Below are 12770 nucleotides of genomic sequence, written 5' to 3'. Positions count from 1 at the left end.
TTTCCGACATCGATTGTTTTTAACAGTACATAACTCACGTAACCGCTATTATCGAAGTTCACTTGCTCTTTTCAATTATTTTTTGATTTGATGTTTTGTTTTGTTTTTTGTGATGCATTAACCTACATACATATGTATATATGTATTTGTATATTATATAGTTTGTACATTTTTCGTCAAGCTTAGCTGAGTTTAGTATTTAAATATTTGCACTTAAATGCCAATAAGAGGCTTACACTAATGCACAAACCTAAAAGATTGAATGGCTCGTATGAATATTGCCATAGACTTGATTTGGTAAATTATTGAATAGAAGAGTTGAAATTCATTTAAATTACTACCAAGTAAATTTGATGTGGTTTTTTGTTGGGCGACATTTTTTTTTAGTTTTGTTGTTCATTGTATGGTTTTGATTTTGTTTTTTGAGTCAATTTTAAGCTATAAACAACACGAATCACTATTTGCTATAATCGAAAGGAAAATAAGCAAAAAATTGCATGTTTGGGTGGCAGCCGCCAATGAAGGACTTTTAAAATTCATAAATTGTAATATTTTGAAAATAGGGTTTTAATCAGGTTCAACATTTTTTTTTAAATACTAATAAATAATGAAAAATATATTTAAACGAATTTCTTAATATTTATGCTAACAAAATGATTTGTTGCAATGAAAAATGTTAGCAAAAATTTTTTCTCAAAAAATTGGATGAGCGAAAAAAAATTCCAAATAACAATTTTTTTTTATGTGAAGTTTAGAAAAGCACTTTTTCTACGCACTTATCGTTGTCTCAATGGACAAGGTGGTTGAATATAATAAAATTCATAAATTGTAATATTTTGAAAATAGATATAATAAATCAGATTAAAGATTTTTAAACTAGAAAGCTAATGAATATTAAACTTTTTTTTTCTACCCACTTCGGTTTATTAAAATTGTAAATTCAGCAATAAAAAATTAAAAAGAAAAAAAATTATTTATCGAATTTTCGTCCACAGATTGTAAACAATTTTTTTTTAGAAAACATGTTTCTTGAATAAATATTTATTCCAATTTCTTAGTCAAAAATGTTTTCACAATTTTTTATTATTATTTTTTTTTAATTAAAGAAAGTTTTCCTCAAAAAATGAAAAGCAGCAAAAAAATTTCTACTAATTCCAAAAATATATTTTTTTAAAGTTAAATTTGGAAAAAAATTAATTTTTCTACATAAACCTTATCTGTCATAAACTAACAAAGAAACTTTCTCTGTAAGGAAAATTGTTCACAATTTTTTTTTTCAACTGCTTATTTTAATTTTAATTTTAATTATTCTGTTCACTGAAAAATTAAAAAAGTTTTGACAAATATTTATACACATACTCATTTCGATCTTCTCTTTTTTATATGCTTATTTTAAAATTAAAGACAATTTTTCTCAAAAGATAAAACACACCAAAAAATTTTTTTCTGTGCCAAATCTCAAAAAGTTTAGGATTTTTTTTATATAAAAGCGAAATGAAGAAAAATATTTGTTTTCTCCACAAATATTATTTCCTTAAATAAATATTTTTTTTAAGAAATATTTTTGCACATGTTTTTCTGAAAAAGTAAACGCTGCAAAAAAAGTATTTCTATATTAATTTCACAAAAATTTAAAATTTTTTTTTTCAAAAAGCGAAACAAAAATATTTGTTACTACAAAACGTTTGTTTATTTGGCGCCTTTTTTTTAGAGCTTCAAAACTTTTTCTAGTCGCTTAGAAAAAAATTTCAATTGTTCAACAAAAACAAGTTAAGTGAATTCTTAATTTTTTCTGCTTTTCAGTTGAAACGTTTCTAAGCGAGGAGAAAAAATGTTGAAGCTTTGAAATAAAAACACCAATTCTTTTAAAGAAATGAAATTTCATTTCACTGCTTATTTCAATATAAAATATTAACATTATGTTTATTTAAAAATGATAGTAAGTAATGGAAAATATTTATAAACATACAGTCATCGATCTTTTTCAAGAAGCAAATTTGCATAAAAACTGATATAAACAAACTTTTTAAATGGAAATTTGAAAAAATAAATTTTCTCAAAATTGAAAAACATATTTCTTAACAAACTCTAAAATAAAATTAAAAAAATTTTTTTCATAACTAAAATTTTTCTACACAATTTATTTTTATTTAAAATGTTATTTTTTTAAATAAATATTTTCAAAAAAATTATAATTTTATTTTTGTTGGTGGAAAAGGTTTGTTTTTTTTTGTATAATCATATTTTGTTACACTCACTTATGTTATTAAACAAATAATTTATTTTTATTTATTTATTTTTATTTAATTTATTGGTAATTTAATTTTTCAAAAACAGTTTATAGTTTTATTTCACATTCCAATTTATTAATTAAATGCACTGCATTTACACTTAATTTCATCCGCCTTTCTTATTTACGTGTTTACCTTCGCGCCGTTTGTTAAATTAACTCACTAAATATTTCAACTAAAAGTTATTATAAATATGTATGTGTTTATTTGTTAACAAACATACATACACACAATCACTCTACGTTTATTTAATGATCACTTGTACTTTTTTGTTGCTTTGACGTATTTTTACACCTTTTATAACTTTTTCATTCACTTCGTTCGTTAATTACCTCGTTTCTGTCGTATTCTATCTTCTTTGCGCTTTGAAATTTCGTTTATAACTGTTCGACTTGGCCTCAAGGCAGTTTAGTTTTAAACTGTTTAACAAATTCGTCTCTTGCTCAACTGTTTTGCTTTGCTCATTTCATAGCGGAATGATACACGGTGGCAGCATGGTGACATACCTACAAACATAAATAAAAATTCCATGTACTTTGTTTTTGTAAATTCGATGGACAAATGTCAAAATCGTACTGTGCCGGATGTTGATGTATCAAATCAAATAAAAAAAGTTTATAATCAGCTGTTCCATGCTGCCACCTTGTATCGTTGCGTCATGGCTCATTCACCATATTCGCTACGGTTGATTGGTGATCGTTGAGCATTGGCAGTGATCTTTTAGCTCTTAGCTCTTGACTCTGTTAGCTTTAGTTTGAGCACGCTCAATGCAGTGCATAAATAGAGTTCGATATCTAAATACGCTCCCAATTGTGCGTATAGCAGTAAACTTGGTTATGTGATAACGCGATCTCTATGAACTCTTTGCTTTCCAATGATGAGTGGGGTGAAGCGCTCTGACTGTGTGAAAGCGTAGAGTGTGTACTCATTGAGTAAATAAATTTTCGCTGATAATAAACTGAGAACAATAATGACGCGCAGGTGTATTAAAACATTGTTGCTTTTTTGTACCTATGTATGTTGGGCCATGTGAAAAAAGTTGTACACGATGAGATCAAAAGAGATTTGTTAGGTTTATTGTTTTTGCTTGAAATACGAGATTCAATGACCGTAACAGATCCTTTCCATCGAACGTAGATGTGATGGTTGGACCCAACACAAAAATCAGACGGATAGAATGATTCCGAATAATATTCGGTCATGTTATGAAATCCGCTTTAAAATCTATCTTTGATTGAAATCGTTTCAGGGATCAGAGCTCTGTTGTCTAACCCAGGGGCTGAAACTGTTATTCCTTTTATAATATAAGTCCTTGCAAAACTATTAATTTTGGACTTTTAATTTATTTGGATCAAGATAAAAATTATTTTCGGATTTTTATTTTTTGAGTCCGATAGAACTAGTTAAGCTCGGATTTTTAAAAATAAAAGTCCCGAAATAAAAGTTAAATCAATACTTTTATTTTTTAAGGTCTAAATAAAAGTCCCGCTTGATAACAAAGAAACGGCTTAACCGAATTGGCAGTCCTCAGCCGGAAATTGGCTCGGTGTGCTTGGGTATTAGCATCCCCAAATACTTCTTTTAAACTTCTAAGATTGTTTGTGAGAATATTTCTAGTAGTTGATGAGAACCTCAAGGTGTTAGTAAGAAGCTTTTAATATCTTCAAAATCGGATGTTATTGTTAGCGGCGGTTCCTGGGTTTTACTTCCGGAAAAACAACATCGAAAATTTAGAAAACAGTTTTTTCAATTAAAAAAAGTTTTTCTAAGCGGGTCGCATCTCGGCCATGATTTGTCGAACACTACGAGCGTATTTCTACCATGAAAAGCTTCACAGTGAAAATTAATTTGCCTTGCAGCTGCCGTTCGAAGTCGGTATAATATTAAAAAAGGGTACGATGCAAATTGGAAGAGAACCCTGGTCTAAATCTCTTCGGAGGTAAATCGCACAAAGTATCTTTTTATTGGCAGTGCAAAAAAAATCTGTGATTGGTACACATGCAAACCCCATCTCTCCTTAAGGAAAATAGTAAAAACGAACAGTGTTCCAAAAGGGAGAAGTTTTGCAGTCTACGGACACACAGTTGCCTAGCGACGGTGGCAAATCTAGCGCAATAGGAATTTTTCATATACACCAAATACTTGCAGCGTCGTCTTAGCTGTTAGGAAAGTTTTATGGATGTGAATAGCCCTTGCAGAATGAAAATCGAGTAGGCTGTGTTACCACACCCTTCAGGTATAAGACCGACTACCGAGGGAATAGTTTTGGATTGCATTTGATTGGAATGCTAACAGATATGCAAGGGAATCACCTAGTCAATTCATGCTTAAGTGCCCACCATGCCTATACCATTTGCTGCTACTAGATCTGACAGCTCTACACTCCTTATTGATGGAGTCTTGTTTTCTCCTCCAACCCGGACTTCCTACATCTACTATTACTGACCAGGCGTAATTTAAACACATGTGAATTCAGAAGGCAGTGTCCAGTCAGAATATCCGTCATGAGTCTACAGTCCTCCCTTTTTAATGATAGGTGCAACTTTGTTAGTCTAAGGATGTAAAACCTTCACATAATCTTCGGCATTATACAGCCACGCGCTTGGGCCCACGTCTTTCCCACTTGGTCGAACAAGTGCAACTCTCGCCTTCTCCTAATCTCGCCTAATCTAATTGGAACGTCTACGAAGCAAGCTTCAAGGGATGCGCCATTTTTAGCTAGTTCATCTGCTTTTTCATTCCCATCCATTCCCATATGGCATGGGATCCAATACAAATGTATGCTTCTCCCTGTCCCAATTCTTTCCAGGGGTTGTTTACACTCTAACACACTTTTAGATGTTAAGCTGTGCGCGATTATTAGCTTAACTGCTGCTTGGCTGTCAATATAAAAATTGACACGGCTTAGCTTAACGTCAAGCTAGCAGATAGGCCCCTGCATGAATGCACAAAAATATGCCTATGAATACATTCACACAAATATTGTACAAGCACTCATTAAATTCACTGGCATGAGAACTTATGTGTATGCGTACAAAAGGCTGTGAGTAGCAAAATATACAAGTACTTGCACGGTCTCGTCTCATGCAGCACAACTACAACCAATGGCGTCAACGCATGTGTGTAGTACAACTTGTACATTCACTAGTACAACTTGTATAGTCACTAGTACAACTTGTATATTCAGTATAGTCTTGTATATTCAGTAGTACTAAATGTATCGCAGGTGTACCTGTGTATACAACTACAGTTTGGTGAATTTTAATGAATTATAAAAATGTACACTAGTTGCCCGTGTAAAACCCATTTATTATAACAAAATAAAGTGCATAAATGTGCCATTTTAGGATTTTATTAATTTTTCATATTAATGCGTTTTCTTATGTTAGATATTAATATCTCTTTAACTAAGTAGATTTAACTTATACTATTTAAGCAAGCATGTTTTTTTTTTTTATATATGTTCTAAATATTTTTCATATTGATATGTAAAAACATAATTTTTTCAACACATGTCCGGTTAAACCCTAGGGAACTACGCTTATATGAAAGTAATTGCTTGGCGCTTGAAAATACTCTTGCTGAAGGGGCACTACTAGCAGGAGTAGCAAATATTTTTCGGCTTAGCTGGAATAATAGAGGATACTTAAGTTTATTAAATTGCCACCACTTTAGAACGTCAAATCGTTGTGCATGACCTCAGAAATATTTTCATATAGCATAAATTCTTGTTGTACTCTGTCAATACTACTAGGAATGTTTTTAGGCTGGAGAAATCCGGAAAATAGGCATTCTTTTTCGTTTGAAAGAGAATTCTGTTGACAGTTTTCATTGTTTTCCAAACTGTCTTCATTTATTAGCCTTTCAAGCAAAGTTTTACAATGTTCTTTGACTTCATTTTTCTCAACAGCAGTAAACTGGGAGATATTGTTAGTCGGTGGGAACAGAAATATTTTTTTATGAATCATTGTTAAATTACTAAGTACAGTATCCTTAAGCAATGTGCGCAGCCGTAGCTTCAAATCTTGTATGCATTCTGACTCATCGTTGGTTGATTCACAATGCAGCATTAAGTAGTAAACATATACTATTACTAAATGTAAGGTTGGATAGCTATCGCCTTCCAACTCTTTTGATGTTTCCTCAAATTTAGCCAGCACTTCAAGGGTATCTGTTAAGGCATTTAAGCTTATTCCACTAATACAGCTCAGTTGACGATTTTCCTCCAAAATATTTCCAACGTCAACCTAGTTATTTTTGAGAGACTGTAGCATGTAGTAAACTGTGTTCTATCTTGTCGGGGAAATGCTTTTAAGGGTTGTTGTTAATTGTGCATTGGCTCCAGATTTCTTGAAATACCTGACGACATGTGAACATTTTTCTTTCATTTCGCTAATATCGGTTGACTCGTTAAGAGATTTTTCCACTATGTTGTGCAATAAATGGGTAATACAAAATATATGGTTGTGATGTTGGAAAGCGGCTTTCATGTTAGTTCCTCTATACGAAACAATAATGGCTTATCCAAGGAGCAATCAAATTCGTCCAGAGCTTCCGTCACTTTTTGCAGAATTCTTTGATCTATTGTGAAAAAGTTCGTGAAAAAACAATCAGGGTATTCAGCTGGGTATTGAAATAGGCAATTCTTACTGGTACAGGGCTCGGAGTCCATGGACTTAGAAGCAAGCAATTTTGTGACTAATTTTGCATTTATAATAAAGTGCAGCGTTAGTGATAAGTAGGAATGCTTTGAAACAGTGTCTGCCCATATATCCGAAGTAAGTCCAAGAAATCCGCCACTTAGTTCCTTAAATTCTGCTCTCATTTCATCGTAGGCAATTTTGTAGAGCTTGTCTATGTTTCTGGATACAGTGGTAGGGTGTGGTAGCAATTTTTTAAATGTCTATATTTGGACCATACTTGGCTCCTATTGACAATATTAGCTCTGTGTATTCCTGCAGGCCTTCATCCTCGACAATTTGAAACGATCGGAAATTTTTTACAACCCATCCTGTAACAGATCGGACAACGTCCTTTCTTGTTTCGTCATCAACATCTATTCGGGGCCTATTGTCAACTCGATCTGTAAAAGTTTTGTAACACTTGTGTTTGACTCAATTCGATGTGATCTTTGTAAAGGTTAAAACGCTACTGCAGTCTTTGCAAGATACTACTTTATCCAAAAAGCTGACGCCAATATCTGCTTTGCCGAAAATATTCCAAACTTTGCTCTTTCCGGCAGTTAAAATGATTTTATCGTCTCCCTTAACTATTTTTTCTTTTATTTCGGCAAATTGGTGATTTTTTATGGACATCGGTGAATTGGCTGATGTTAATTGGTCCATGATATATGTATATATTTGTGCACTAAATATTAAAAGGCTTCAGAAAAAGTATTGTGGTTTAGTTGGTGATACTTCAATGTAGTTATCCATTGGTATGATTTTTCTTCAGTTAATTTCTCTATTTATATAGTTCTATTCCGCGCTTTATTTCGAAGTGTATGTACATGTATTCTATATATACTGAAGTGCGTTTAATTACATAAATAGTTAAAGAAATAGATGACATTTTTCTACAATGCAATATGTATATACATAAATATATCCTAACCCATTTTTAAGGCCATAATCGATGGCCTTCAGGCACGCAAGTGTCTATCGTCATACAAGTGTATGTATGGTGATGAGCGGTGCACAACATACATGTTTCAGGATCGTTAGTTATGGCAAATCCCCACATAAATTGAGAATGCGTACCATTGTTTTGTATCGCGGATTTTCATTGTCTAATGAAAATAGTTTTATATATGTATGCGTGTATAATCATTTTAGGGAAATAACGTTTTACCAAATAATCAATGACTTTCAGCCTAGAATAATTCTATACATACATCATACAAGTTGATGGTGATTAGGGATAACGGCGCAATATATATTTTGAAGTTTTGTTAATTTTTGAAATTTTTTTATGAAAGGCGGGAAACATTGCAAATTTCTCCAGCATGTCTGATTTGTAAACGTTTATTAGCTATTAAGAAAAGATATTTAGTATTTTTATTTCTTATTAAAAAATTTTGCATTCGCCACTTAAAAATACCCATATTTTTTGTTACGTTTTTCATAGTTTCAACGCAAACATTTAACTTTCCATAAATTCACACATCATTTTAGAATGAAAACAAGTACATAGGTACTTAGTACTCATAGTATATTCACTGGTACAATTTGTACAACGTTTATCTCATTGTGCTTCTCATGTCATGTGATGTCATGTCATGTGATGTCATATCATGTGCTGTCATGTCATGTGATGTCATATCATGTGATGTCATGTCATGTGATGTCATGCCATGTCATGTGATGTCATGCCATGTCGTGTGATGTGATGTCATGTCATGTCATGTCATGTAATGTCATGTCACGTGATGTCATGTGATGTGATGTCATGTGATGCCATGTGATGTGATGTCATGTCATGTAATTTCACGTCATGTGATGTCATGTCATGTCACGTCATGTTATGTCATGCCATATCATGTCATGTCATGTCACGTCATGTTATGTCATGTTATGTCATGTCATGTGATGTCATGTCATGTTATGTCATGTCATGTCATGTCATGTCATATCATGTGATGTGATGTCATGTGATGTGATGTCATGTGATGTGATGTCATGTCCTGTCTTGTCATGTCATGTCATGTCATGTCATGTCATGTCATGAGATGTCATGTCATGTCACGTCATGTGATGTGATGTGATGTCATGTCATGTCATGAGATGTGATGTGATGTCATGTTATGTGATGTCATGTCATGTCATGTCATGTGATGTCATGTCATGTCATGTCATGAGATGTGACGTCATGTCATGTCATATGATGTCATGTGATGTGATGTCATGTGATGTGATGTCATGTGATGTCATGTCATGTGATGTGATGTCATGTTATGTCATGTCATATCATGAGATGTGATGTCATGTCATGTCATGTCATATGATGTCATGTGATGTGATGTCATGTCATGTGATGTGATGTGATGTCATGTCATGTCATGTCATCTCATATGATGTCATGTGATGTCATGTCACGTCATGTCTTGTCATGTCATGTCATATGATGCCATGTGATGTCATGTCATGTCATGTGATGTCATGTCATGACATAACATCATAAAACATGACATCATATGACATGACATAACATGACATCACATGACATGACATGACATCACATGACATCATATTACATGACATGACATGACATCACATGACATGACATAACATGACATCACATGACATCATGACATGACATGACATCACATGACGTGACATGGCATGACATGACATGACATGACATGACATGACGTGACATGACATGATATGACATGACATGACGTGACATGACATGACATGACATGACATGACGTGACATGACATGATATGACATGACATGACATGACATGACATGACATGACATGACATGACATGACATGACATGACATGAAATCACATGACATAACATGACGTGACATGACATGACATGACATCACATGACATCACATGACATCACATGACATCACATGACATCACATGACATGACATCACGTGACATCACATGACATGATATGACATGACGTGACATGACATGACATCACATGACATCATATGACATGACATGACATCACATAACATCACATGACATGACATGACATCATATGACATGACATGACATGACATGACATGACATCACATAACATCACATGACATGACATGACATCATATGACATGACATGACATGACATGACATGACATGACATGACATGACATGACATGACATTACATGACATGACATGACATCACATGACATGACATGACATGACGTGACATGACATGACATGACATGACATGACATGACAGACATCACATGACATGACATCACATGACATCACATGACATGACATGACATCACATGACATGACATGGCATCACATGACATGGCATGACATCACATGACAATGCATAACATCACATGACGTGCATGACATGACATGACATGACATCACATCACATGACATGACATCACATGACATGACATCACATGACATGACATCACATGACATGACATGAAATGACATGACATGACATAACATGGCATGACATGACATCACATGACGTGACATGACATGACATCACATGACATGACATGACATGACAAGACATCACATCTCATGACATGACATGACATGACGTTATAGTGTTAACTACTTTGTATTCTTTACTTTAATTTTTAAAATAATTTTTAATTGAGTTTTCGTGTTAACTTAAAATTTTGGAATAACTTCAAAAAAAGAAAATTCTAATTAGTTGGAAAAAATTTAAACTCAAAAATAAATAACATAATATTTTTAAAAAATAAATATTTATATATTTGGTTAACTATCAAATATATTGGCGATTCTATCAACGGACCTAAATTTTTATATAAGTCCATATATGATACAATTACTGAATGTGGCGCTTTACGTATCGCAAAACTGACCAATACAATACCGCAAATAAAAGTGCAACTAAGTGACGTGCTACCAAAGAAAATTTGTTTAAAATTACCTGGACCAATTCCTGCTCCGAATCTTCACATCCTTGAATGCTGTTTAATATAAATTTTAAAAGTAAATTCAGTGCATTTTCATACAACAAGAACAACCATTAAAATTTAAATAAAAAATCAATAACCGAAATTAACAGGATGAAATACGCATCCATCTACCCTCAACATTTGAGCGGTACATCTGTTAACGCTAGTGAGAAGAAATCAACAATTAAAACAAATATCGAACAGTATGAGTACCGTTATGTGATATAGAAGAAAGAATTAAGAAAAAAAAACAAAAAAAAAATCTTTAAAGCAACAGCCGCTGGAACTAAACAAAAATAAATTAATTGTGAAAACTTTGATAGAAATAATAAAATAGTTAAAAATGTAACAAAAAAATTGTGAAATAATTAAAAAAATTTAATTTTTGAGTGATTTTTCGCAACACATTGCAACATATTTTTAAGTTACGCAATATAAAACGCTTAAAACTAGAAGTGTAAATACGCTAAAACTCATTTTTAAAAATAACTGCCAGATCAAAACAATACTGCCACTGTCTCAAATACAACCACAGCTGTGGAAAATTGATTCAGCACTACTCAGGAAGTTTCATCTACAAAATAGTGCCACTAACCTCTCCATATATTTCATTCGTATATCCAAGTATTTTAACATTCAACAAGCAACATCGTCATATAGTGTACCGTTTATTGCAACCATTCATGATCTTTAACGTCCTCTACACAAATAGGAGCATCATTATATTTTAAAGCCATTGCATATTTAAATTTATCAATCAACTCTTCCATAGTAATAAATCGTAAATATAAATTTTAAATAATTTTAACTTTTTCTAAATACAATTTTTATTTTAATATTAAATTAAAATTTCAAATTTATTTTTAGATTATTTTTATATCTTAAAAATTTTAATATAAGTTATTTAAATTTACTTATTTTTTATATAAAATTAAATATTGCATTTAAATTGTTAACTCCCTTTCCAAAAAATTCTTAAATATTTTCTTATTTTAAATTTTTCATATAAATTTGTTTTCATATGGTTCTACGTTCACCAATACGAACTCGTAATTTTACAAATTCAGAAAATCAAAATAACAACTATACAAATAACATAATGACTCACAATACAACTCAAAATTCTAATATTAATACAACACAAAACAACATCTCTAATACAACACAAAATACTTCAACACAAGATAACTTTACAAATTTTCCTTCTACTAAATCTATTAAATTACCACAATTTTGGCAAGATTGTGCTGATGCCTGGTTTTTACTTGTTGAAGGACAATTTGAATTTAATAATATAACTGATGATAATTTAAAATTTCAAAATGTTCTAGTTACCCTTCAACGAGATACGATTTCTAAAATTTTTGACGTTATTAACCCTCCTCCCCTTTTCAACAAATATGATACAATCAAAAAAATTTTACGTGAAAGATTTTCTCTTAGCAAAGAAAAAACTGAATTTGGTGATCGTTCAATCTGAATTATTCAGATTTATGAAATCACTTATAGGTTCTGACTCCATAGTTAGCCAAGAATTACTCTTTAAATTGTGGATTCGTAAATTACCACAAGAAATACAAATTCATTTGAGTTCCAATAATAATCAAAACAGAGATGAAATTATTATTTTAGCAGACAAACTTTTTGATTTAATCAACAAACCTCATTCTTCCAAATCTCCTGTAGTCTCAAGTATAAATAATAATATTTTAGAACAATGCGTTAAAAAATTAACTGAATTAACTACGGCTATTTATCAAAATTGAAATAAAATTTCTAATGATATTAATGAATTACAAATCCGTTCAAGATCTAAAGATAGATCTAAATCTCGAAATT

The 12770-nt window shown here is 31.8% G+C and overlaps 1 protein-coding gene across 14 annotated transcripts in view; it reads right to left on the bottom strand.

Moving 5' to 3' along the window:
* The window catches only part of Pvf1 (PDGF- and VEGF-related factor 1), a 136168-nt gene extending 133409 nt beyond the window's left edge, over positions 1 to 2759 (bottom strand). For 3 of the 14 annotated variants that reach the window (XR_010953073.1, XM_067784301.1, XM_067784309.1), the window contains exon 1: positions 2427 to 2678. The gene's annotated coding sequence lies outside the window, so the exon portion shown is untranslated. The other 11 variants (XM_067784303.1, XM_067784310.1, XM_067784313.1 and 8 more) reach the window with 7 other exon arrangements.
* Between the last annotated feature and the right edge of the window lie 10011 nt (positions 2760 to 12770).

This window comes from Eurosta solidaginis, chromosome 4 (genome assembly GCF_040869045.1).
Source record: "Eurosta solidaginis isolate ZX-2024a chromosome 4, ASM4086904v1, whole genome shotgun sequence".
Taxonomy (NCBI): Eukaryota; Metazoa; Arthropoda; class Insecta; order Diptera; family Tephritidae; genus Eurosta; species Eurosta solidaginis.
Note: the sequence above shows the minus strand (reverse complement) of the source record. Positions and strands in the feature narration are given on the sequence as shown.